The sequence below is a fragment of the Myotis myotis genome, unplaced genomic scaffold (genome assembly GCF_014108235.1).
Source record: "Myotis myotis isolate mMyoMyo1 unplaced genomic scaffold, mMyoMyo1.p scaffold_m19_p_2, whole genome shotgun sequence".
In the NCBI taxonomy this organism is placed as follows: Eukaryota; Metazoa; Chordata; class Mammalia; order Chiroptera; family Vespertilionidae; genus Myotis; species Myotis myotis.
In genome coordinates, this window is record NW_023416324.1 from 168637785 (window position 1) to 168664044 (window position 26260).

The 26260-nt window shown below is 40.3% G+C and overlaps 1 protein-coding gene across 10 annotated transcripts in view; it reads right to left on the minus strand.

The window, feature by feature from the left end:
* The window catches only part of LOC118677195 (interleukin 1 receptor accessory protein), a 157930-nt gene that overhangs the window by 54482 nt on the left and 77188 nt on the right, over window positions 1-26260 (minus strand). The window contains exon 4 of one of the 10 annotated variants that reach the window (XM_036352091.1): window positions 11279-11326. The exons of the other annotated variants lie outside the window; for them this stretch is intronic. The gene's annotated coding sequence lies outside the window, so the exon portion shown is untranslated. The remainder of the gene's footprint in view (window positions 1-11278; window positions 11327-26260) is intronic. 10 annotated transcript variants of the gene reach the window in all.

A 26260-nucleotide genomic window follows, 5' to 3' on the forward strand; every position in this document is an offset into this window, starting at 1 on the left:
CAAATACATTGATAATGACTTTTATAATTTATTTTTATAATGAAAAGTAATCACTTGTACATACTAGAAAATGATAATAAATTACCTTTTATGATATATGGATGGAGAGTTCTAGATCTCATCATATGGAGACAAGAACAGAGAAACCAGAGGTGATAGAGTATTAAAAGGCCCAAAGTAACCACCTTAAAAGAGTTTTCTTTTTTTCTCACAACCCTTACATACTTACATATATTCACATGCATATGCATATGTGTGTATGCATTTTTAACTATGTAATATTCCCAACATTTCAGCTGACATTAAAACTTTTCATCCTAAGTATAAACATTAAAAATATACCCTAATGTTATATTTGAAGTAATGATCTTTTAAAATAGTTATACCACTTTTTAAATTACAGTCAATTAAATAGTAATTTGTCATACACCAATATCCACCTAAAATATGTAAACAAGCTTTATTTTAACCATTGGTAATTCTATTCTGTTCCTTTTTCTCCTTGACCTTGTATTAATTCCACTATCTTCATATATAATCTTATTTTAATAAAATAGATTTCTGGTATTTTTTTACTTTTTATTACTTTACTTTTCTGTGCAATATACAATGCTCTTTGTTGAAAAGTTGAATTTTATTATGATTATAATATATACAACTTAAATAATACATAGTATTTTCAACTTTATAAGTATTTAGTAAATATAAAATTATATTGGAAATCATCTCTTGATAATAATCAGGATGGGCTACTTTTGAATGAAAGGGGTTAGGCATTACTTGAAAATGTTTTATGTATATGTAAGCATTGAGAAAATCTGTCCATAGCCAAGAACAAAAGAAGTTTACTTCTAGCAAGGTTATTCAGTCTTTAAACTTCTTTAGAGTTTTATGCCCCGTTTATACTTTTATCATAACAAATTATTTTTAATGACCTATCACTTAACATCTCTGGAAGATAAAGTTTGAATAAACAGACCTAATTCACATTCCTTCCTATATCCACATCCTCCGCTCTCCTTTCTCTTTCTCTCTCTCTCTCTCTCTCTCTCTCTCTCTCTCTCTCTCTCTCTCTCTCTCTCTCTCTGCCATGTGAGGACAAAGTGAGAAAGAAGCCCTTTGCAAACTGGGGGGAAAGTTCTCACCAGACACCTAATCTGTCAGTGTTTTGATCTTGGAATTCTCAGCCTCCTGAACTGTAATACATGTGTGTTGTTTAAACCACCAATCTGTGGTATTCTTTTACAGCAACCAGAGCTGACTAAGATACCCAGGAAAACCTGAATGAGAGACCACCAGCAATAGGAGACCACCAGCACCTTCACCAGCACGCTGTCTGGCCTTTCACAGCTGACCAGTGATGCAAGAGCAAGCCATGCTTCTGTTAGCAGAACTGCCCAGCAGCCTACAGATCCTGAGAAAAATACATGTGTAACAAACAAAATGAAGTTTGTCACTAAAGTTTATGGTTGTTAGGCAATATTTTGGGGAGGGCAGATAATGGATAGAACAACTAAATTAGTGGCTACTTTAAGTTTGATAAAAGCAAAGGATTTGAAGCTTTATGACTTGCAAAGGGATTTGTGAGTATGTAATAAATCTCTAAGTAAATATTATATCTGGAAAGTTTAACAAACTGACTTTTCTAAGACTCAACAAATTGCTTCTACTTATAATTGCTTTCATTTAGAAACACCTTTTGAAATCCAATATACAGAGAAAGAAATGTGAGATCAAAATGTTGTTCACATTAACACAAACTTGATTCTAAAATATTTTATAAAACATCTACCTTATCGCATTCTTTAAATTATTTTCAGTAAAACTGCAAAATTGCAGAATTAGCTCATTCAATTTATAGAAAAATATAACCATAGTTTTTTTTTTAGATAACTATGTCAGACTATATACATGCATCCAATTTCATTCCCTTCTGAAACTCCACAAAAACTAAAAATTACTTTTCAAGACATAACCCCAAGTGACAGCAAGGATGGGAGAAAAGGTAACAGCAACATCAAAATGAACAAGTGGTAACAAGCTTAGCCTATTTAGAATGAAAAACCCTGCCAGCAGGGAAAAACTGGAGAACAAGCCAATCAGCAATGCAGAATACAGAAAAGACCCAGGAGGAGCTATCAGTAGCAACATAAAAAACCATCAGTGCTGTTCACCAGTATTCCTGGGTTCGCTTCTAGACATAGTGTAAGATTACTAGTATACTTGCATTCCCTCTAAAGTAAGGATCAGCCACTTGAAGGGCCATGCTTCCTTTCCAGCTGGGTTGGCAAATATGAAAGTATGAAGAATGAGACTCTCTTAGCTTAGATCCCTTGATATGGATTATATATAGCAGAGCTTTGTTATGCTAAGTCATAGAAAATAGAGATTTGCTTTTTACCAATATGAATAATCTATTCTATCCTGGCAAATGCAATCGGTTACCTCAAAACTGAGGACACAGCAGAGGGTGGTGAAATAAGGACAAGCAGATAAAAGCTATGCCAAACATGACAGCCTTTGTTCTAACCCCACTCTCCGAGCACTCAGTAACCTTTCCCACCCAGCTCCAAGGATGAAGTGGGGATACCTTTACCCACCAGGCAAAAGAATGAATGAATCTTCTACGGAAAATGTGGCTAGCTTCAGAAAAAAATGTAGCACTCTTAATATCAGTGGTTCATTAACAAATTGCACCGCCACACCATCCAACAGAAAAGCCAAGGTTAACAAGCCTCACATTCATATTTAAATTTTTTTTAATTTAATTTTTCAATTACATTTATATTCAATATTATTTGTATTAGTTTTGTGTACGGCACACAGTTGTTAGATGATTGTGTAATTTACAGAATGGTCCCCTAGCTATTTCAAATGCCCACCTGGCACCATACATAGTTATGACAATATTAATGTCTATATTCCCTAGGCTGTACTTTACATCCCCATGAATATTTTGTAACTATCAATGTGTAGTTCTTAATTCCTTAGCCTTTTTCAGCCACCTCTCCAATCCCTTCACATCTGGCAACCATCATTTTGTTCTCTTTATCTACGAGTGTGTTTCTATTTTTTGTTCATTTATTTTGTTCTTTAGATTCCATATATAAGTGAAATTATATGGCATTTGTCTTTTTTGGGGGGGTTTGGCTTATTCACTTAGCTTAATACTCTCTAGGTTCTCCATGCTGTTACAAATGGTAAGATTTCATACTTTATTAGTAATATTCCATTGTATAAATCACTACTTATTTTTTTAATCTATTTGTCTTGGGTTGCTTCCATATCTTGAATATCATAAATAAAGTTGCAGTGAACAAAGGGATGCATATAATCTTTTGAATTAGTGTTTTGGGTTTCTTCAGATATATTCCCAAAAGCAAATCCCTATTTTCTGTGACTTAGTATAACAAAGCTCTGCTGTATATCATGCATATCAAAGGATCTAAGCTAAGGGAAACTCATTCTCCGTACTTTCATATTTGCCAACACAGAACAAAAGGGAACATGGTGAAATTGCTGGGCCATATGGCAGTTCCATTATTAATTCTTTTAGGAAACTCCATACTATTTTTCATAGTGGCTGTAATAATTGATAATCCCACCAACACTACATGAGGGTTCCCTTTTCTCCATATCCTCACCAACACTTGTTTGATTTATTATGACAGCCATTCTGACAGGTATGAGGTGTTAGCTTGTGGTTTTAATTTGCATTTCTCTGATGGTTAGTGACTTTGAGCATCCTTTCATATGTCCACTGGCCATCTGTATGTCTTCCTTGGAGAAGTGTCTCTTCAGGTCTTCCACCACTTTTTATTGGATTGTTTGTTTGTTTGTTTGTTTGTTTTTTGGCATTGCGTTGTATGAGTTGTTTATAAATTTTGGATATTAATCCCTTATCAGATGTATCATTGGTGAACAGCTTCCACCATTCAGTAGGATGTCTTTTTGTTTTGTTGATGGTTTTCTTTGCTGGGCAAACAGTATTTTAGTTAGATGTAGCTCCATTTGTTTATTTTTCTTTTTCCCTTGTCCAAGCTGATATGTCAGAAAAAAATCTTGCTAAGAGAAATGTTAGAGTATATTGCTTATGTTTTCTTGTAGGAATTTTATAGTTTTGAGTCTTACATTTAAGTATTTAATTCATTTTGAGTTTATTCTTGTATATGGTGTAAGAAGGTGGTCTAGCTTAAATTTTGCATGTATCTGTCCATTTTTTTCAACATCATTTAAAAAAGTTCTTCCATTTATTTATTTATTTATTTATTTATTTATTTATTTATGTGCTTATTTATTTATTTATTTGTGTTTAAATATTTTAAAGTGTGTTTCTTATTGACTGAATTTGGTTGGGTCTTGCTTTTTTAAATCATTTTGAAAATTTCTACCTTTTAATGAGGGTGCTTAATACACTTACATTCAAAGTGATTATTGACATGGTCAGTTTTAAATTTGTCATCTTCAATTTTTTCCTTTTTTTCCTTATTTTTTTCTCATCACCATTTATCCCCCTTATGTCCTCTTCCACCTCCACCCACCATTTTCCTCCCAACAATCACCATACTGTTGTCCATGTCTATGAGTTCTTTCTGTACCACCCCCCTTTTTGCTCAATCCCACCCTCCCCCCAACCAAAGTCTGTCTCTATTTTTATTTTTTTTGGTTAATACTCACCTGAGGATTTTTTAAAAAATATACTTTTATTTATTTCAGAGATAAAGGGAGAGAGAGAGAGAGAAGGAGAGCAAGAGAGAGAAACATTAATGATGAGAGAGAATCATTGATAGTCTGCCTCCTATATACCCCCTACTGGGGAATGAGATTGAGCCCACAACCTGGCACGTGCCCTAATCAGAAATCAAACCATGACCTCCTGGTTCATAGGTTGACAATCATTGAGCCACACCAGCTTGGCACGAGAATATTTTTTCCTTTGATTTTTAGAGAGAGTGGAAGGGAGAGGGGGAGAGAGAAATGTTGATATGAGAGAGACACAATGATTGGTTGCCTCTCACACAGACCCCAACCTGGGTGGGGATTGAGCCTGCAACCGAGATATGTGCCCTTGACCAGAATGGAACCCTGGACCCTTCAGACCCCGGGCCAACACTCTATCCAGTGAGCCAAACCAGCTCAGGCTATTTTTTTAAATATATATATATATATATATATATATATATATATATATATGTATATATATATATATATAATTGAATTTTAGAGGGAAGGAGAGAGGGAGAGAGAAACATTGATGTGAGAGTGAAACATTGGTAGGCTGCCTCCTGCACACCCCTCCCACCAGGGATCCAGCCTGCAATCTGGCATGTGCCCTGACTGGGAATTTAACTGGCAACCTATCGGTGCACAGGGCAATGCCCAACCAATTGAGCCACACCAGCCAAGGTGAATAGACTGTCTTTACCCCATTGTATGTGGTTGCCTTCTTTGTCATCTATTAATTGACCATATAGGGGCAGGTGTGTGGCCTTAATTCTGTTCCATTGATCTATGTATCTGCTTTTATGCCAGTACCATGCTGTTTTTAGTACTACAGCCTTGTAGTATAGTTTGATATCAAGTGGCTTTATACCGCCAACTTCGTTCTTCTTCCTCAATATTGCTGTGGCTATCCCAGTCTTTTGTGATTCCATATAAATATTTTGGATTATTAGTTCTAGTTCTATGAAAAATGCCATTAGTATTTTAATAGGAATTGTATTGAATCTATAGATTGCTTTCGGTAGATGGACATTTTAATGATGTTAGTTCTTCCTATCCAAGAGCACAGTAATGTTTCCATTTATTTGTATCTTCTCCAAACTCTTTATTTTTTGTCTTGTAATTTTATAAATACAGGTGTTTTTTTTACTTCCTTGACTAAATTTATTCTTAGATATTTTTGATGTAATTGTAAATAGAAGTGTTTTTTTTTTAATTTCTTTTTCTGATAATTTATTATTGGTATACCAATTAAAAATGGAACTCCCATTTGACTCAGTGATCCCACTTCTAGGAATATATCCCAAGAAACCAGAAACACCAATCAGAAAGGATATATGCACCCTTATGTTCAGAGCAGCACAATTCACCATAGCTAAGATCTGGAAACAGCCTAAGTACCCATCAGCAGATGAATGGATTAGAAAACTGTGGTACATCTACACAATGGAATACTATGCTGCTGTAAAAAAGAAGGGATTCTTACCATTTGCAACAGCATGGATGGAACTGGAGAGCATTATGCTAAGTGAAATAAGCCAGTCAATGAAAGAAAAATACCACATGATCTCACTCATTTATGGATAATTAAGACCATTATAAACTGATGAGCAAAAATAGATACAGAGGCAAAGCAACATTGAACAGACTGTCAAACTACAGCGGGAAGGCCGGGGAGGGTGGGGTGGGGGGGGGTAAGAGATAAACCGAAGGACTTGTATGCATGCATATAAGCATAACCAATGGACACAAGACACTGGAGGGTATGGGAAGCTAGGTGAAGGTAAAGGGGAAAATCAAAAAGGAGACATATATAATATTGTTTGAAATACTTTAATAAAACAATTTTAAAAAATGCTACCAATTTCTGAATGTTTATTTGGTATCCTGATAAATTTACGAATGCATTTATCATTTCTCTCAATTTTTGGTGGTTCTATATATCTTTGGGTTCTATATAATCTTTAGGGTTCTCTAGAATTTTTAGGTTCTCTATATTTAGTACCAAGTCATCTGTAAATAATGACAGTTTTACTTCTGCCTTTTTAATTGAGATAGGATATAAAATGATCATATAGCATTTTCAAATGGGATTTATTCTTTGGATGCAAGTTTAGTTCAATAATCACATATTAATTAACATAAAATGCCACATATACAAAATGAAGGATAAAAATCATATGATCATGTCAATAAATGCAGAAAAAATGTTTGACAAAGTCCAGCACTTATTTATGATAAAAACTTACAGCAAAGTAGGAATAGAAGGAACTGTATGATCATTTTACTGTATTGTTACATTTGGTTTGCTAATATTTTGTTAAGAATTTTTGCATCTATGTTCAATAAGAATATTAGCCTATCATTTTCTTTCTTTGTAGTGTCTTTATCTGGTTTTGAAATTAAGAGAATGCTGACCTTGTAAAGTGCTTGGGAGTTTTCCCTCCTCTTGAAATTTTAGGAATAGTTTGAGAAGGATAGGTGTTAGTTCTTTTTTGAATGTTTAGTAAAATTCATTGTGGATTTTTTAATTGGGAATTTTTTTATTATTGTTTTGATTTCATTGGTTATAATCTGTCTGTCCAAGTTTTCTGTTTTTTCTTAATTCATTCTTGGAAGATCCCATTTAGAATTTTTAGTCAGCTTTTTAATAAATTCTTATAAATGAACAGATAGCCTCAGAACACATCCAAAACAAATCTTGACCATGAAAGGTAACATCCAATGAACAATGTAAAAGAAACTTTGAGGAAGCCAAAATTATTCAAAGAAAAAATATTTAAAAAGCAACCATTACTAACATCCTCTAAAATATGAGGGAACTGCTAAATGAATGAAGCAAGAACAAGATGATATAACAAAGAAATATTCAGAGAAAAGAAAAAGCTCATTAAAGTTAAAAATATGATTGCAGACTGTTAAAAAGTAATAAATAGGTTGTTTGAAAGTTAAAGTTGAGAATTTCTTAAAAAGAAGAGCAAAAATAAAAAAAGACAAGAAAATAAGAAAACCAGTCCAGGAGTCTCATCAAATGAATGATAGGAAACCCAAAGGAAAATAAATTAAAAAAAAAGAAAACTCTCAATTAACTAATTCAAATTAATTCCAGAACTAAAATATATAACCTTCCAAGGTAAGAGGACCTGTCATTCCCATTGTACAGTAGATAAAAACAGACTTACACCACAAAAATATTTTTTAAACTAGATAAAAGTTATATAATCCACCAGATAGTAAGAAAGAGGTAGAAAATGGTTATATACAAAAGACCACATATCACAGTGGTTCTCAACCTTCTGGCCCTTTATATATAAATTTTTAAAATATATTTTATTGATTTTTCACAGAGAGGAAGGGAGAGAGATAGAGAGTTAGAAACATCGATGAGAGAGAAACATCGATCAGCCGCCTCCTGCACATCTCCTACTGGGGATATGCCCGCAACCCAGGTATATGCCCTTGACCGGAATCGAACCTGGGACCTTTCAGTCCGCAGGCCGATGCTCTATCCACTGAGCCAAACCGGTTTTGGCAACCTTCTGGCCCTTTAAATACAGTTCCTCATGTTGTGACCCAACCATAAAATTATTTCCGTTGCTACTTCATAACTGTAATGTTGCTACTGTTATGAATCATAATGTAAATATCTAATACGCAGGATGGTCATAGACGACCCCTGTGAAAGGGTCGTTCGACCGCCAAAGGGGTCACGACCCACAGGTTGAGAGCCACTGACATGTTAGAACAGCTTTGGAACATTCACACACAAGACTGTACAGAAATGAAGCAATTCATCTACAAGACAATTATTTCTGATCTCTATCTAAACCCAACGAAATCATCAAGTGTGAAGGTAACATTTTCAGACACATAAAGATCAAGTAATTTGATAGTTCATGTGCTCTTTATCAGGAAGCTTCTGGGGGATGTATACCATCAAGACGAGATAAAAAATGAAGAAAGAGGAAACAATATGATCACGGAATAGGGATCTAATGCAAGAGAGCGAAGAAGAACCCCTGAAGAATAGTGAAGGAGATCCCAGGGTAACAGCTATGCAGCAGGGTTTGGTGATGGATCGGTGTAAGTAGGAAGAAATGGAAAGGTCCAAAAAAGTAATAATTTATAAATGATAGATTGCCTAGTTAAATTAGCAATGTGGAAAATTTTACTGAAAGACAATTGAAAATTATGAAAACTGTTACTAAAAGATACAAATTAAAGTAAGCATATGAAATCAAGGCCATTAATAACTTCAAAACCAAAGTTAACATAATAACAGTTCATTAATATGAAGACATATTAAATAATTATTAATTCAACCAAATATTGTTATGCTATTATAGAGAGAGGGATGGAGAGGGAAATAGAAGGAATGGCAGTTTGAGAGAATTATACATTTTGTGTAATTTAAAAAGTGAAGAAATAATGCTGAAATTAAAAATAAAAATTTACACAAATTGGTTAGTAAAATATAGATCAGAATCGTCATAATAAGTATACCTACTTTCTGTTAGAAAATAGTATCAATTTCATTTTTAATTCCAAAATTGTATTAGTACATGTTGGTATGACTGTCATTCACTTTTGAATTATTGTGTACTAGAGGCCTGGCACACAAAATTCGTGTCCTAATAGGGTCCCTTGGCCTGGCCTGTGATCAGGGCTGATCTTCCGCAGCTGCTGGCAGCTAGCCCCGCCCCCGGTTCCCCATTCCCCATTGGGCAATCAGAGCCTGCTGGCTGCAGGGAGGGACTAAGAGGTTGGATGTTCCTGCCGTTCACCAGCCCTGCCCTTTGCCACTGGTCGCCCTCTATGTGGGGGGCGACCAGTGGGGAGATTTGGGCCCCACTCACTTCCACTCACCTTGGCCTGCACTGCCTGCATCCACCGCCACCCACCCTCAGTTTCTGTTCCCCATCAGGCGATTGGAGCCTGCTGGCCGGGGGGAAGGACTGAGAGGTTGGCCAGCAGGCCCTGATTAGGCAATCAAGGCCTGCGGGCTGGGGGCAGCTCCTGCATTGAGCATCTGCCCCCTGGTGGTCAGTGCACATCATAGCAACCGGTCGTTCAGCCATCCAGTTGATTTGCATATTTACACTTTTATACATATAGGTAATTTAAAAGAGAGAGAGATATACAATTGGACAGCTGATAGATAGATTTGGAACTTCACCATATTAAGTTTGTTTTCTGGGTATAATAAAATACTACTGCCTTCTATATTTCATAAAATACATTTTTTATGTAGTTCCTAAAGGCATCTCTCTCAAGAGCTCTATAGTATTTGTTCAAATTTGGATGATGATAGAGGTAACCACACTCTGAAATATATCTCAGTTCAGATCACCCCAACTGACAGTTCTGATTTCATGACTCATTCTTCTTCTTCTTCATTTTTTGTTGTTTGTTTTGTTAATCCTCACCCAAGAATATTTTTCCATTGATTTTTTTTAGAGATAGAGGGAGAGGGAGAGACAGAGAGAGAAACATCCATGTGAGAGAGACACATGCATTGGCTGCCTCCCACACAGGCCCCAATGAAGTCCAGGAATTGAGCCTGCAACCGAGGTATATGCCCTTGACTGGAATCAAACCCAGTACCCTTCAGTCTGCAGTCCAATAGGGCACATGACTCATTGTTAAAGGGAAGACTGGTAAATTGGAGAGGGAGAGGAAGCCTTTCTGGAGGTTAATGGTATCTTAATAAAAGGAGACTTTCTGACACTAATATTACAAATTGTCACTTTGTTTGTTCTTGGAGGTCTTTATAGCACTGCACAATAATTAAGGGTAAGACAGATGATAGGTGATAAGTGAATTTTGTTTTTGTTTTTTTGTAAAGAAGGAGAATGAAGGTTGTAAAATGAAAGATGGAAAATGAAAAACCTAGTACAATATTTGAACCATAATTATATACTCAGACTAATTTAGGAAGAAGTATGAAATGGGATTTTGTTGATCACTAGGGCAGACTGTGGCAGAGACTGGCTAAATGTTCATTAATCCTGTTTTCTCTTTCTTGGCCTATATGAAAACTACATATCCTTAGCAATTGCGTTGGGGCCACGTGATTCAGTTCTAGCCAATGGGTGTGGCAAGAAATGCTATACCACCTCTAACTCCAAGCATAATCCTTGGTGCTTTCTCTTTCCTTTACATGAGACCTTGAAGGCCAGAAATTTCTGAAAAGAGAGCATCAAAAGATGGAAGGATCCTGGATCCCTGCCAATTCTCAGAGCAGAGATACTCAAGAATGCCATCTCACTTTCAAAGGGTTGCAACTGAGAGAAAAATAAATCTCTATAGTGTTAAGCCACTGTGATTTGGGGGATATTTGTATATCTTGACTAATAAAGAAATGCAGAATTTTTCTTTCAATAAAATAATTTCATACATCAAAAGCAGAAACTTTTTCAAATGGCATTTGTTAAAGGGCTCTGCAAACTTAAATTTAAATACTGATCAATAACCAAGATTTTTGGCCAATACCATAGGTTTAATATCTTTTCAACCAAATTAAATGTAATATGGTTTAAAGGAGAAAAGAAATTACCTTCTAGGTATCTCCTTTTTGGAATGTTTCATGGACCAAGTAATACATCTATAAAAGAGCAAGACACTTTTACAACACATATATTAGTATTCATAAATGTTAGCAAAAATGGTATTATTATTGAGCTTCCTCTTCAGAGTATTTGCCCATTTGAAATTAGTTCTGTGAGCTTTTAAGTTTCTCTAGCCAGCCACCTGAGGGCATTTTGTCAGAGCTTTTTAAATTATTCAATATACAAATAAATATAAAATTAATGGCATCAAGTTAGAGTGCCATGTAATTCAAAATTAATTATATGATTCTCTGCAGGCACCAGCAGAAACAAAGACTGTAGACAGGCTGTTATGCAAACACATTTGTCTCCAATAACAGCAAAGGGCTAATGAATTATTGGCATAGTGAATTACTTTTTGGTTTAGAATGTCCCTTCTTATCCAGTCTACTCCCCGGGAGAAGGCCTCTCTGAATTGGCCCCTGAAAATGAGGAACTACAGCATCATCATTTCCCTCAGCCAAAGGATTTCTTAAGGCGGAGGCTTGATAGCACAGAGGACTAATGGAAATGTGCAAAGCCTTGCAAAGCCAAGTCACTGGAAAATCCAACCCACGCTCCTGACAGCAATTAGCATTTATATAACAGGGTATACATTTTAACTAATTAATCTCACAACACCCTCTTGAGCTTTCAGGCCCATTCCCACATTACATGCCAGAAAACAGAGACAGAGAGATTAATTGACTTACTTTTGCCTGAGTGGTAGCACAAATAAAAGCTGCCTGAATATAGATCTAGGATGCTTGTCCTCCATCTATGTTCACACATTCCAATCAAGATGTTTCCCACAGAAAAGCCATTCATATATTTGTATTTATTAAATATTTACTGAGAACCTGCTGTGAGCAAGGCATTGTGCTGGATGCTGAGGCAGATATAAAAAATCAGGAAGCTCGGGTACAGAAAAAAGAAAAAGTTTAAATATCAGAAGACCTCATGTGGAATTAATTTCTATATGTAATTATTTGCCCTGTGCTATATACTTGCCATGTCATCCTGGGCAAAATACTTCTTCTCTCAGACTCAGGTTCTGCATGTATAACATGCCTATTTTATAGTAGAGAATTCTTTGTATAAGAATTCAAAGACCTGGCATATGAAAGAAGCTCAGTACATATTAGCTGTATCTACCTGATAAATCTGAATGGGTGCTTGACCACCAAGAAGTCGATCCTATATAATAAAGAGGTAATATGCAAATTGACCTTCATTCCATCATGCCATCACAAGATGGCTGCACCCATAGCAGAGGCAGGGTTCCTGTAACACAAGATGGCTGCCCCCACAGTGGAGGCGGTGTTCCCGTAATGAGCCATAACAAGCGATCAGCAGGCCTGAGGCTGTGTGGCACCAGGCCAGGGCAGGGGACCTGAGGCTGTGCCCCTCCCCATCACCTAGTGGGGCTTGACAGAGAACCTCGGGCCACAGCCCCCATCCTGGAGTTAGGCCAGAGGATCTCAGGCCACACCCCCTGACCTGGTGCCGGGCCAGGGTACCTGAGGCCATGCCCTTGGCCCAGCAGGCCTTGACAGGGGACCTCAGGCCATGCCCCCATCCTGGCAGGGTTTAATGGGGGAACTCTGGCTGAGCCCCCCACCCAGTGGGGCTTGACAGAGGACATCAGGCCACACCCCTTTCCCTGGCACCAGTCCGGGGGGCCTGAGGCTGCGCCCCCCACCGGGCGGGGCTTGATGGGGATGGGGCTGGATGGGTCTGGATCTTGCCCAATGGGGGTGGGGCCAGCCAGGTCTGGGTATCGTGAGATTTTGAGGTGAATACAGTGGGCAGGGACTTGACTCTGGGTGTCATGGCATGCCCCAGACTCTGACAGGAGGAAGATTTTCCTATACATTTTATTAATTTTCTTTCATCTCTGACACTTCTATTATATAAAAAGGGCAAATAGCAATATTAAAATATTTCCTCTAATTAATTCCCTTTTAATGTTCACGAATTTTGTGCACTGGGCCACTAATAATCTTATAAAAAAAGAAAGAGACACAAAATTAAATGAATGGAAATATCTGGTGGAATGATCTAATGGTTAGAATGGGATTTTAGTCAGGACCATAGTAACTATCTTACCTAATAATAGACAAACATGTCAATTGACCGTACCTTCACTACACTAACCAGCCAATCAGGAGAGTATGCAAATTAACCCAAAAACATGGTAGTTAATTTGCATACGCACGCTCCAGCGGTGGAGTGAAACCTGACGGCCCGGGGGCTGGAGCAGTGAAGCCTGATGGCTCGGGGGCCGGTTCCGTCCGGAGCTCCGCCAGAGCGAAGGCCTGGGTCCCGGGCCAGAGGCAAACCGGTGCCAGCAGCCAGGGGAAGGGAAGGCCTATTGCACGAATCTCTTCGTGCAACGGGCCTCTAGTACTATTATATTATACTAGTACTATTATATTATACTAGAGGCCCGTTGCACGAAGAGATTCGTGCAATACGCCTTCCCTTCCCCTGGCTGCTGGCACCGGTTTGCCTCTGGCCCGGGACCCAGACCTTCGCTCTGGCCGGAGGCTTCAGTCTTCGTGGCTCCAGACAGAGCCTTCAGTCTTCGCTCTGCCACTTAGCCCCTACATATGCAAATTAACCATCATCTTTGTTGGGTTAATTTGCATACGCTCCTGATTGGCTGGTGAGAGAAGCGGAGGGACAGTCAGTTTACATGTTTGTCTATTATTAGGTAAGACTAGAGGCCCAGTGCACAAAATTCATGCAGAGGGGGGTCTCTCAGCCTACTCTGCACCCTCTCCAATCTGGGACCCCTCAGGGGATGTCCGACTGCCTCTCGCAATCCAGGACCGCTGGCTCCTAACTGCTCGCCTGCCTGTCTGCCTGTTCAGCACTAACCCCTCTGCCTACCTGCCTGATCTCCCCTAACCACCTCTGCCTGCCTGATTCCCCCTAACCACCTCTGCTTGGTGCCTAATTGCCCCTAACTGCTCCCCTGCTGACCTAATCACCCATAATCACCTCTGCCTCGCCCCACACCCGGAACCCAGGATTCCCTCCTCTGGCTGGTCACAAGCACCTGGGACTCAGGCTTCCCTCCCTCTGGCCAGCCGCAGGCACCCAGAACTCGGGCTGGCCACAGCTGCAGGGGACTGTGGGCAGGTGGCTTTGCCTGGGCCACAGCCGCAGGCTCCTGGGACTGCAGGGTGGGCAGCTTTTCTCTCTCCCGGGCCGCAGCCTGGCTGGTCCACATTCCTCTCTCATGAGCTCATTTGTGCCTGGCTGGTCCACATTCCTCTCTCCCCAGTGTTGAGTGTCTGAGTCTTTATGGTGTGATGGTGTGACGGTGTGATAGCATGATGGCACAATGACCATTTGCATATTAGCTCTTTATTATATAGGACTAGAGGCCCGGTGCACAAAAATTTGTGCACTCGGGGGGAAGGTGGGTCCCTCAGCCTGGCCTGTGCCCTCTCGCAGTCTGGGACCCCTCGGGAGATAACGCCCTGCTGGCATAGGCCTGCTCCCGGGTGGCAGAGGGCAGGCCCAATCCCAAGGTGCAGCCCCTGGTCAGGCTCAGAGCAGGGTCGATTGGGGAGTTGGGGGGCTGCCCCCTGTCATGCACAGAGCAGGGTGGATTGGGAGGTTGCCATGCCACCCTCAGTCACGCTCAGGGTAGGGCCGATTGGGGGGTTGGGGCACAGCCCCCTGTCACACTCAAGGCAGGGTCGCTGGGGAGGTTACGGCGCCACCCCCTGTCACGCACAGAGCAGGGCCAATCAGGGGGTTGGGGCGCTGCCCCGTGTCACGCAAAGAGCAGGGCCCATCAGGGGGTTGGGGAGCTCCCCCCTGTCTCACACAGAGCAGGGCCCGTCAGGGGTTGAGGAGCTCCCCCCTGTCACTCACAGAGTAGGGCCAATAGGGGAGTTGGGGCACCACCCACTGTCACACACAGAACAGGGCCGATCAGGGGGTTGGGGCGCCACCACTCTCACACTCAGGGCAGGGCCGATGGGGAGGTTATGGCTCTACCCTGTCACACAAGAGCAGGGCCCATTGGGGGGGGGGGGGTTGGGGCGCCGCACCCTGTCACACACAGAGCAGGGCCGATCAGTGGGCTGGGGCGCCGCACCCTGTCACACACAGAGCAGGGCCGATCAGGGAGTTGGGGAGCTCCCCTCTGTCATACACAGAACAGGGCTGATCAGGGGGTTAGGGAGCTCCTCCCTGTCATGCACAGAGCAGGGTCGATCAGGAGGTTGCGGAGCTCCCCCGTCACCCACAGAGTAGGGCTGATAGGGGAGTTGAGGCACCGCCCCCTGTAACACACAGAGCAGGGCTGATCCGGGGGTTGGGGCACTCCCCCCTGTCACACTCAGGGCAGGGCTGATGGTGAGGTTGCAGCTCCACCGTGTCACACACAGAGCAGGGCCCATGGCGGGGGTTGCGGCGCCACACCCTGTCACACACAGAGCAGGGCCGATCAGGGGGTTGGGGTGCCTTCCCCTCTCATGAACAAAGCAGGGCAGATAGGGAGGTTGTGGCCCCGCCCTGCAGCTCTTTGTGGTCACACACAGAGCCGCAGGGTGATCAGGGGGTTTGGGCGCTGCCCCCTGTCACACTGCTCCAGGGGCCAGGATGCCTCACTACTCCGCTGATCCCGGTGCTGGGAGATCTCGCGGCTCCTCTTGACACCAGGGCAGTGAGGCCTCGCTGCTCAGCTGATCCCAGTGCTGGGAGGCCTCACTACTCCGCTGATCCCGGTGCTGGGAGGCTCCACTGATCCCAGGCTGGGAGGCCTTGCTGCTCCGTTGATCTCAGTGCTGGGAGGCATATTACCCTTTTACTATATAGGATAGAGGCCTGGTGCACAGGTGGGGGCCGGCTGGTTTGCCCTGAAGGGTGTCCCGGATCAGGGTGGGGGTCCCGCTTGGGTGCCTGGACAGCCTGGATGAGGGGATTATGGCTGTTTGCAGCTGGTCACACCCCCTTAAGGGTGGGTGTCCCCACTGGGGTGCCTGGCCAGTCTGGGTGAGGGGCTGAGGGCTGTTTCAGGCTGGCTGGCAACTGAAGCTCCCAACCTTTCCTTTTTTTCTTTTCTTTTTTTATTCTGGGATTTATTTACCTTCTATGGCTGTCACTGGAGCTGAGAGCCAGCTTTAGCTCTGAGGCTCGGCTCCAGCTCTGAGACCTCCACTGCTGAAAGCAGGTCTCTGGGTTTGTTTACCTTCTGTATTTGAAACTTTGTTGCGACTCCAGCTCTGAGATGCCAGCTGGCTGAAAGCAAGTTTCTGGGGTTAGTTTAGGTTCTATATTTGCAACATAGTTGCTTAGAGTTGCAGCTCAGAGGCCGGTGGCAGCAGGTGGGGAACCTTGGCTTCCTCCGTTACTGGAGCAAGCAAGCCTCCTGTTCGCTTCAGCTGTCTGGCTGACGGCCGCCATCTTGATTGGCAGTTAATTTGCATATTGCCCTGATTAGCCAATGGGAAGGGTAGTGAAGTTATGGTTAATTACCATGTTTGTCTATTATTAGATAGGATTATATTATATATATTAATTATATTAATTACTATTATATTATATTATATTATATTATATTATATTATATTATATTATTTCAGGTTGGGGGTGGAGATAGTGGTCCTTAGATTGGTTTGAGAACAGAACCAGTCCCTTTTAATGTTGCACACTGAAACCCCATGTGAATGAGTCCACTTTAAAAACTGTCCTTTCATTCTAGTTGTCCTATCTAAGCCTGAAGGCAGAGACTAGGTCTAATAGAAGTGCAGGTTTTATATCCATTCTGGTAAATTTGATTAATTTTGTTTTTCTATTGGTACACAGGGCTCCTCAGGAATTGTTAGCCTGGCACTATGCTTCAGAAAGAATCCAAGATGTGAGCAAACTGGTTCAGCTGGCAATTTTGAATGAGTGTCATGAAAACGTGTAGGCAAGTTTCTGAGGAAAAATTTTAGAGTGCCAGACACTAACCATTAGGGATGGAGATAACAGAAATAATTCAAAGAAACTTTGACATGCCCTGGCTTTATTAATTCATTTAAAAAGTATGTACTGAACGACATATCATGTGTCAACTATTAAAGTTGGTGCTCTGGACACATTTGTGAGCAAAACACAAGTCTCATGGAGCTCACCTTCTAACACAGGGAGACTGACAATAAATAGTCAAAATGCCAAATAACAAAAGTATAGAGCCTATTGGAATGTGGTAAGTCAATGGCACAAAGCAAAACATAGAACCTGTTAACAGGGTTCTGGAAAAAGGGATTGGGGGAGAGGGGAGCGTCTAGAGTATGCTATTTTAATAAAGGTAGTCAGGGTTTGTCCCTCAACTATTATAAACATCCATTTCCACATTCAAAAAATGAAGCTTGTACTAAAACAGAGCAGTAGTGAAAACAGAATGAGCCTAGGATATAAAGTACCATAGAAACTGAAGTTCTATGCACTTATTAGTAACAAGTAAATTATGAACTGCCATTTCTATGGGGAAATTATTTCCTCTCCCCAGGTCTACAGTAGAGACTGCTAGCTACTGCCCATTTACGATGTCCCTATACTGCCCTTTTACTAGACTATGGGAATTTGCAGTTGGGCACATGGCCATTCAGAGTAAAGGCCGCCTTTCCCAGCTTTCCTCTCACTTGTAGGTGGTCAGCTAAGTTCTAGCCAACCCACTATGTTTGAAATCATAATGTGATCGATTCCAGAAACCTTCCCTGAGAGACACTGGCATGTTCCTGTGTTTTCTAGGCTCCTGCTCCATCTCATTTCTTCCATCTTGCTACATGGATATGACAGTGGGAGTTGCACTGTGGATCATAATAATGAGGGACACACCCTAAAGATTGTGGAATATGAAAGTGAATAAAGAATGGAGCTGCCTTGCTAGCCCTGAACTTTCTGCCTCTAGGTTTTACATGAGAAATAACTTTTTTTTATCTCCTTACTACTCAAAGTATAGCCCTTTATCATTATTATCATCATCATCATCATCATCATCCCCTGGGAGCTTGTCAGAATTATAGACTTTCAGGACCCATCTAAAACTTCTGAATCAGAAACTACAGTTTATCAAAATCCACAGGTGATTTCTATGCATAGTCACATTGGAGAAATATTAGTTTAAAACCATGATTTTGAGTCTTCTTATCCAAAGCTGATCATCATCCTTACTGATAACAATATCCTATTTCATCTGTTATAAGTGAGTTGTTGAATTATTTCTGACATTTTATCCACCCCAAGAGTCTATGTCTTTTTGGTTATTATTTACATTTTAAAATATATTTATTTTTGTTCCTCAGTAGGAAAAAAGTATTTAAAATATCTTAATATTTTTCTAGCAGTGTCTTATTAATAAATCACCAGTTTTCAAAAACATCTACAAACTACATCTCCTACAGTATGATTTAATATGGAAATAATATTCAGAGGAGAGCTACTCAAACAAAGGTTTAGAAAATGTTGCTGAAATTTGATAGTTGTCAACTAAGTCATCAAAATGAGAGAAGTTAGGGGTGAGTGAGGGAAGCTGGATCAGACATTCTCATGTTGCTTGGACTGTTCAACAACACTGAGTTAATAACTCAACAGATGGACCAGATAATTAGACATACCTTACTCCCACCAAAAAAGGGAGTTTTCTTGATTGAGTAATTTGAATAAAATAAGAAACAACCCTGAGTGGTTGATAGGATTTGCCAGATACGGGAAAAAAATATCAAATTCAGAAAACAGGCTGGGGAAGGGGGAATCCAGAGCTACAGCTTCAGTTCTGTAGGGGTTTCAGTGTTTGTTCCTAAAACAATTTTTATTCCCAATAGTGTTCTCTGCCCTCCTTCAACTCACAGCATGTATCTTTACATCATCCTAAAGACTGCTATTTTATATCAATTAAAAGTTATATGCCTGGCTAGTTACAAAAGAAATAAAAATAATGTAGAGAAAGTCATTACCAGGCAAATGTGAAAACAAAGAAAATAAAAAGAAAGAGGTGAAAAAGAAAAATTAATCCTAACATGAAAACAACCGCACCTATAAAGTTTGAATTCAGAACATATACTATAGTGGGTGATACATAAAGTTATAAAATCATATTATCCAGAGGATGACTTAGAGTTGGGGTCTTTCAGAACCTAATTATTGTTACAGGACCAGGACTCTAGGATTTCGGAACGATTTTGTTTTTATTCAATACTGCCATGTGGAGTTCCTCTCTTAGCTTGTGAACATGAATGTTACTTTCTTTTTTTAAAATATGTTTTTATTGATTTCAGAGAGGAAGGGAGAGGGAGAGAGAGATAGAAACATCAATGATGAGAGAGAAGCATTGATCGGTTGCCTCCTGCATGCCCCACACTGAGGATCAAGCCCGCAACCTAGGCATGTACCCTGACTGGGAATGGAACTGTGACCTTCTTGGTTCAGAGGTCGACAGTCAACCACTGAGCCACACCAGGCATGAGTGTCACTTTCTACAAAGTTTCCCTTGTGGCAGAGGAGTTGAGAAAAATCAATGAGTTCTCTAGAGAATTTTACAGTTCCCAGGTCGATAGGGGCTTCTGAAGGTCTGCAGGCTCTTTCTTGGTCCCCATCAAACCATTTCACAACGGGTTACTGGAGATCCAACAAAAAGACCTATAATCATCATGCATTAACGTCCAAGAAGGATCCAACAGGCACCTTCCCACTGCTGTGCATAATATGAAAGAACATGGAATAGCATCATCTAGTAGCCGCCTAGAACAAACTCTGCGTCTCTCATCACAGTGGCAGTGGGGGTTAGCAGGCTACAGAATGGATGCTGGGTGTGCTGCCTCTGTACCAGGGTTTCATTATTTTATTTTTTAAAAAATCACTATAATGAACTTCCTGGCACAGCTGAAGGGAGTGATTTTCTTTGCAGGATTGTTGTGACAATAAATAATTGGGCTTGTGTCCAGTGGGGCACAGTACATTGGAGAAACTCTACGCAGCTATTAGCTGCTTTTTATGAGATTTTTTTTCTTTTCCCCAACCAATGTTTTCTAATCCATGGTTGAGATGTAAAGATCCATACTATTCTCATATAATAATCAGTAGCTTTTGCTCTCTCTATTAATAAATACATAATATTTATTCAGGATCCTATGAGTACTAGGAGCTACACACAACACATAGACAAAAACCTGGTCTCCATTTTGAGTTTCCACTCAAGAGACAGATTTTCAGTGTTGAAGATAAAGGTATCTCCCACATTGGCATAGATGTGGTAGACCTGGTTGTAACCTCTGGCTCCAGTATAGCTCCATTCCACAGATGAGGGGAATGAAGCTAAGAAAGGATAAAAGGGAGGCCGGAGAGATGGGTCAACAATACACGGTTGGACAAAAGTAGGTTAAATTATCAGCCATCATACCTTAAAAGATAAATCATAAGTAAGGATATGAAATAATAACTGACAATAAGAAAAATACAATATAAATAAAATAATACAATAATTAATTAATAATAATACAAGAATAAGCTCTGTGTTTCATATACTATAAAACCTACTCTTGCCTCACTCCTGTATATAATCGAGATGGGAGGGTCCAAATCAAGCCTTATATCCCGAAATCCCTTTCCCTTAGGAGTACACAGTAGCTAGTGTCTGGAGTCTGACAATCCAAGTTCAAGTCTTCATTCTGACACCTTTTAGTCATGTAAGTATGTGCAAGTGAATTAAATATTCCTGCATCTCAGAGAAGACTGGTTTTAAAATTAAAGAAGACCATACTTCAAAAGTGTTTAGAAGAAAGCTGTTCAGTAGTTCTCACTATTATTATTACACTAGAGGCCTGATGCACGAAATTCGTGCAAGGGGCTTGGCCTCTGCCACCTCTGCCTCCTCTGCCTCGGCCCCCGCCTGCCATGGCTTCATCTAGAAGGATGTCTGGTCTAATTAGCATATTATGCTTTTATTATTATAGATTGATCTCTTTCTTAATTCCAAACTAGGTATGGCCAATTTCAAAACTGAATATGACCCAACAGATGTTGATAACATTTAACCCATGGGGACTCACCTCGAACAAAATGTTTGAGAGTGTTAGGCTACAAGCAAGTTTTGAAAACATTTAGAGCAACCATCTCATTTTACACATGAGGCAACTAAGTCCATAGAGCTAACATGATGGATGACTCAGAGCTCACAAATGGCAAGCGGAGAGTCACTTCTTTTCAATCCAAATGTCTACTACATCATCCCAGTAAAATATATATGTTCTAAATACATATCTGCACAAACATTCCCTGTTGATATTGGAAATGGAAATAGTGCAATAGTATATATATTCCTTTTCAAAGCAGAGGCTGAAATAGGCAAAAAACAAACAAATTCAGGAAGATTGGAATAGATAACATTTATAATGGGCCATAAAAGATAACTTTGCATGCATTCAATGTGAATAAGCCATGCAATTACTCTTTCCTCCCTCTGATTTTACAGGCCAAGAAGCTGCTATGGGTCTTGTCCTTGAGACTGAAAGTAAAGTAGGTGGTGATGCTGTCCATAGTGTGGCACCTGGGAAAGAATGATCTTAGACTTCAGTGTTCCCATTGGTAACAGTACATACAGCCAAATACGAAGCTAATAAAAGTACCTATCCCATAAAACTGTAGAAAGTGGTAAAAAAAAAAAAAAAATCATACACAAAAATACCACATGCTCATCCTAGCTGGTTTGGCTCAGGGAATAGAGCTTGTCCTGTGAACTGAAGGGTCCCGGGTTCGATTCCAGTCAAGGCTACGTGCCCAGGTTGCTGGCTCGATCCCTAGTGTGGGGCGTGCAGGAGGCAGGTGATCAATGATTCTCTCTCATCATTGATGTTTCTATCTCCCTCTCCTTCTCCCTTCATCTCTAAAATCAATAAAAATATATTTTTAAAAAATACCACATGCTTGGTACCATAGTAAGAACTTAATAAATTTTAGCTACAATAATTATGTTGATTTTTACAGATGAGGAAATTAAGACATAGAAAGATAGCAGGGGAGGTGAATTATTGTATAAATTTGTTTTTGATGTGTGGTTTTTTGTTGTTGTTGTTTTTTGTTTTGTTTTGTTTTTGCATTTTACCAGAGCCACAGGCAGAAAATCCAAAATTAAGATTTAAGTCCTAAAATGTAGAAAGCAGACTAGGCATGAACTGACTCTACCAGCAAAGGTAGTTCAAGCAATTGCTTTCCTTTCAATAGCATGAAGGGAATTTAAAGCCCTCCAGGTACTCATTGGTTCTTTATACCCTGCATCCCCACATCTCATTTCCCAACTGGAGGGTCAGGGAGACTAGTTCAGTGACAGTACAACAGAGGCTTTCAACTTTCAGTTAGGAGTTCTGTGCTGTGATTGCCCCAAATCAGAATTTTAGCCATCTTCTATGCACAACTGCAAAGTCAAAAGAGCATCTTGTGAGCCCTGCCAGCAACCACCCCAGCAATTCTCAGGAAATTGCCTGGAGTGAAAGGGTGTCTGAGATCTTCATCACCTGCCAGAGGAAGAGATGAAGGCTACACTCCTGCCACTGCATTTAAGAGAGGCATCGCCTGTGATATGCCAGCACAGTCTCGTTCAATTTTAATAATGTGTCAAGCATGTAGATTTTTCTTGAAGGCTAGTAATGACAAGCAGGAAACAAAAGATTCCAAGAGAAAATTGGGTGAAGCAAGCATCAAAAGCTGAGAGCATGAGAAATGGGCTTTGGGGGAATGTCTGGCAGTGAATGCAGAAAGGGGCCTTACAACAAATCACCCAGTTCCATGGCACTTTATACAGATAAGTCTCTGAGACCAGGAGGCTGAAGGAAGGCTTGAGTGAAAGACTGGGTTAGTAGCAGAGGCAGAATGAAACCTTCCAGATTCTTGATCATTTGTTCCGTATCACACATAACTTCTGCCTATGAAGCCAACTACAAAAGAGAGTTTACACTACACTGACGTCTGGCTATGGTTTTCTTTTCTCCTGGTTCATCAGAGGTTGGATTTTTAGACCTATATTTACATTCATCATCTTGACTCCCTATAGTCTTGAGGTTGAGAACATCTGCCTCTTACATATCTATTGCTGAAGAGAAATCAGAAGCTTGGAGCCCACTTTTCTGAACTCCAGAGTTCTAAGATATAGGAAGCAAAACAGGAGAAGGAACTTCCCACATATGAACCACCATTATTATTATTATAACTACCGCCACCACTATTGCATACTTTCCATATGCCAGATATTAAGTGTTTTACATTTAATATCTCTTTTAACTCTCAGAACAACTTTTTCATATGGTTTTATTCTTGTCCCCATTTAAGAAATGAGAAACAGGAGCCATTGATAAGTTAAAGAATATCCACATGATCACACGATGCTAAATTAACTGAACAAGGAGCCCATTAGACTGAGGTAGGTCTAATAAGTAAGCAGCCTACCTAAGCATACCAAAACCTAAGCCTATATGTAATGCCTCAAGGTCAAGAAATGGAAACCCAAGGAAACCAATCACAAACAGCCAACTAGGCAAACACTTAAGCTATAGCCAATCAAGTAATTTCCTTGCTTTGCTTCCCCTTGTTTATAAAAGTGTTGCCCTGAATTACTGTCAGTGGAGCACTCCACACCACTTCCAGTTTGGTGCTTCCCAATTAGAATCAGTCTGTGCTCAAATACACTCTTAAATTTGTAAGACACCTCAGTTTCTCTTTTAACAACAGCAAGTAAGTGGGAGAGAAGGATTCTAAGGCAGATCTGCCTCATTTCAAAGTCTGACATTTAAAACTGACTGTGGCTGAGTAACTTCCTTTTTTTAGATTCAGTTTTCTCATATATAAGAAGATAAAACCAGATGATCTCTAACCCCTTCCTTCCCTATACTATGATGGGTTTATAACCAATGCTGATTTCTCAAGTATTTTTCTAGTTTGAATCGTCAAAATGTAAAATCAAGCCAGTTCTACAGGACAAAGAGTGGGGGTGGTTTGGGTGGGGGATAGATAATAGAAACAGAAGAAACTGAGTGAGTCTCTTTAATGAGGAGCATAACACCCTTGCTTAGCGGTTCCAAGCATCAGAAGGCACATGTGACAGCCAAGAGGCAGCGGGGCAGATCACATCTGTCTAAATTAGAGAGTGTCGTTATCTAGTCTTGTTTCCAATGGAGACTCTGAAGCTTTCTTCATGCTCAACGTTCCCTCACAACACCCACTTTTAAAAAGCAGAGGAGTCAGAAATGTCAGCTTGTCCTCAAAGGCAGCTCCCCCAGGTATTAGCTGCCTCTGTCTTATTAAGTATAGTCAGGCATGACTCAGCTCCTCCATCAACTGTCTGGGAAGGAGAACATTTCATGCTGGTAGAAAATCACCTTAAGCAGAACAATGGAAGGCACTTAAGGTAGACAATTAGAGCTGGTTTGCTTACTCCAAATCAAATCACCCTTTGCCTATCCTAGACAGAAGAGTACAATCACAGCCAACAGGGAAACAAGGCTGCATATGTTTAGAACACATCAGATCACCCTGTCACCTCCAGTAACAACTATCAGCCTCTCAGACACCTCTTCTGTCTGGGTCACAAAGCAAGGTGAGCTGTGGGTTATGTCATATCCTTCAATCAATAAACCTTCAGTGTGAACTACTACATGCAGCAGTTTATAACAGGCTCCACTGCAGAGGAATAAGATGCAAGGAAGGCATGGACTCTGCTTTCAAAGATCTCACTATCTAGAAAGCATGGACAGACAGGCCAACAATTAACCACAATGCAAAGCAAAATAGTGCAAATGCGAAGAAGAAGAAGCATGTCATAAGAGGCAAAAGGAACTCCATTCTGTGAGGGAAGTGTGTATATATATTGGGGGAGAGGGGGTTCAATGAAGCCTTCACAAAAGAGATGGCATCTGACTTAAGCCTGAAAAATGAATAGAGTGTGAACTGACAGATACAAGGGAAGGAGTCCAGGCTGATGGGGCCTTGTAAGTAAAGGCAGAAAGGGTGAGGGAGTTGTGCCCAGTCCATCAATCAGCTGGGTCTGGATTGCAGGGTGTGTTGTGATTTATTAGAGCATGAGAATGGGAGAATAGGGTTCTACAGGGTAAGAAATTCATATTTTATCTTGGTAGAAACCAAGAGTCACTGATGTACTTGAAGAATGAAATGATGCATGGCAATGATAACTATGGAAGAAGTAAAGACTGGATTGGGAAATGTGATTGGGCCCTGAGGATGTCTGATGGATCACACATACCTGCAACTCCACACCGTTAAGAATGGCATATTTTATCCATTTGTCATGTCTGCTTTTACTTACATACTAGTACAGTATTTCCTAGCCATCTTAGTTCAAGGTACTTACCCAAGAGAAATGAGAACTCATGTTCAGACAAATGCCTATACACAGATGTTTCATGCAGCCTTAATTATAAATGCCAGAACCCTGAAGCAACCAAAATGAACGTCAACTAGTGAACGAACAAACAAACTGTGCTTTATCTGTATGGTGGAAACTTCTTGGCATTAGGAATAAACTTTTAATACACTTGACAATATGGTTGTATCTCAAATGCATTATGCTAAATGAAAGAAGCACTTAGTTCCATATGATTCCATCTATGTGACATTCTGGAAAAGACAGCATTATAGGAACAGAAAAGAGATTAGTAATTGCTAGGGATTTGGGGTGAAAAAAAGGTTGACTGAACAGCTGCAGTATGAATGACAGCTGAGTGGTGATGGTGGGGGGGGGGGTGTTAATGTAATTTCTCACCATCCTATAGTAGCTACTACATGGCTTGCAGCTGCCAAAATTCACAGACTCAGTATACCAAAAACTGAATTTTACTACATGCAAATAAGAGTTAATAAAAAGTAAATTTTAAAAGGTCAAAGGTTGCACAAATTAAAAATCAAGACAAGTAATTCCAACCTTATATAGGGATTTGTGT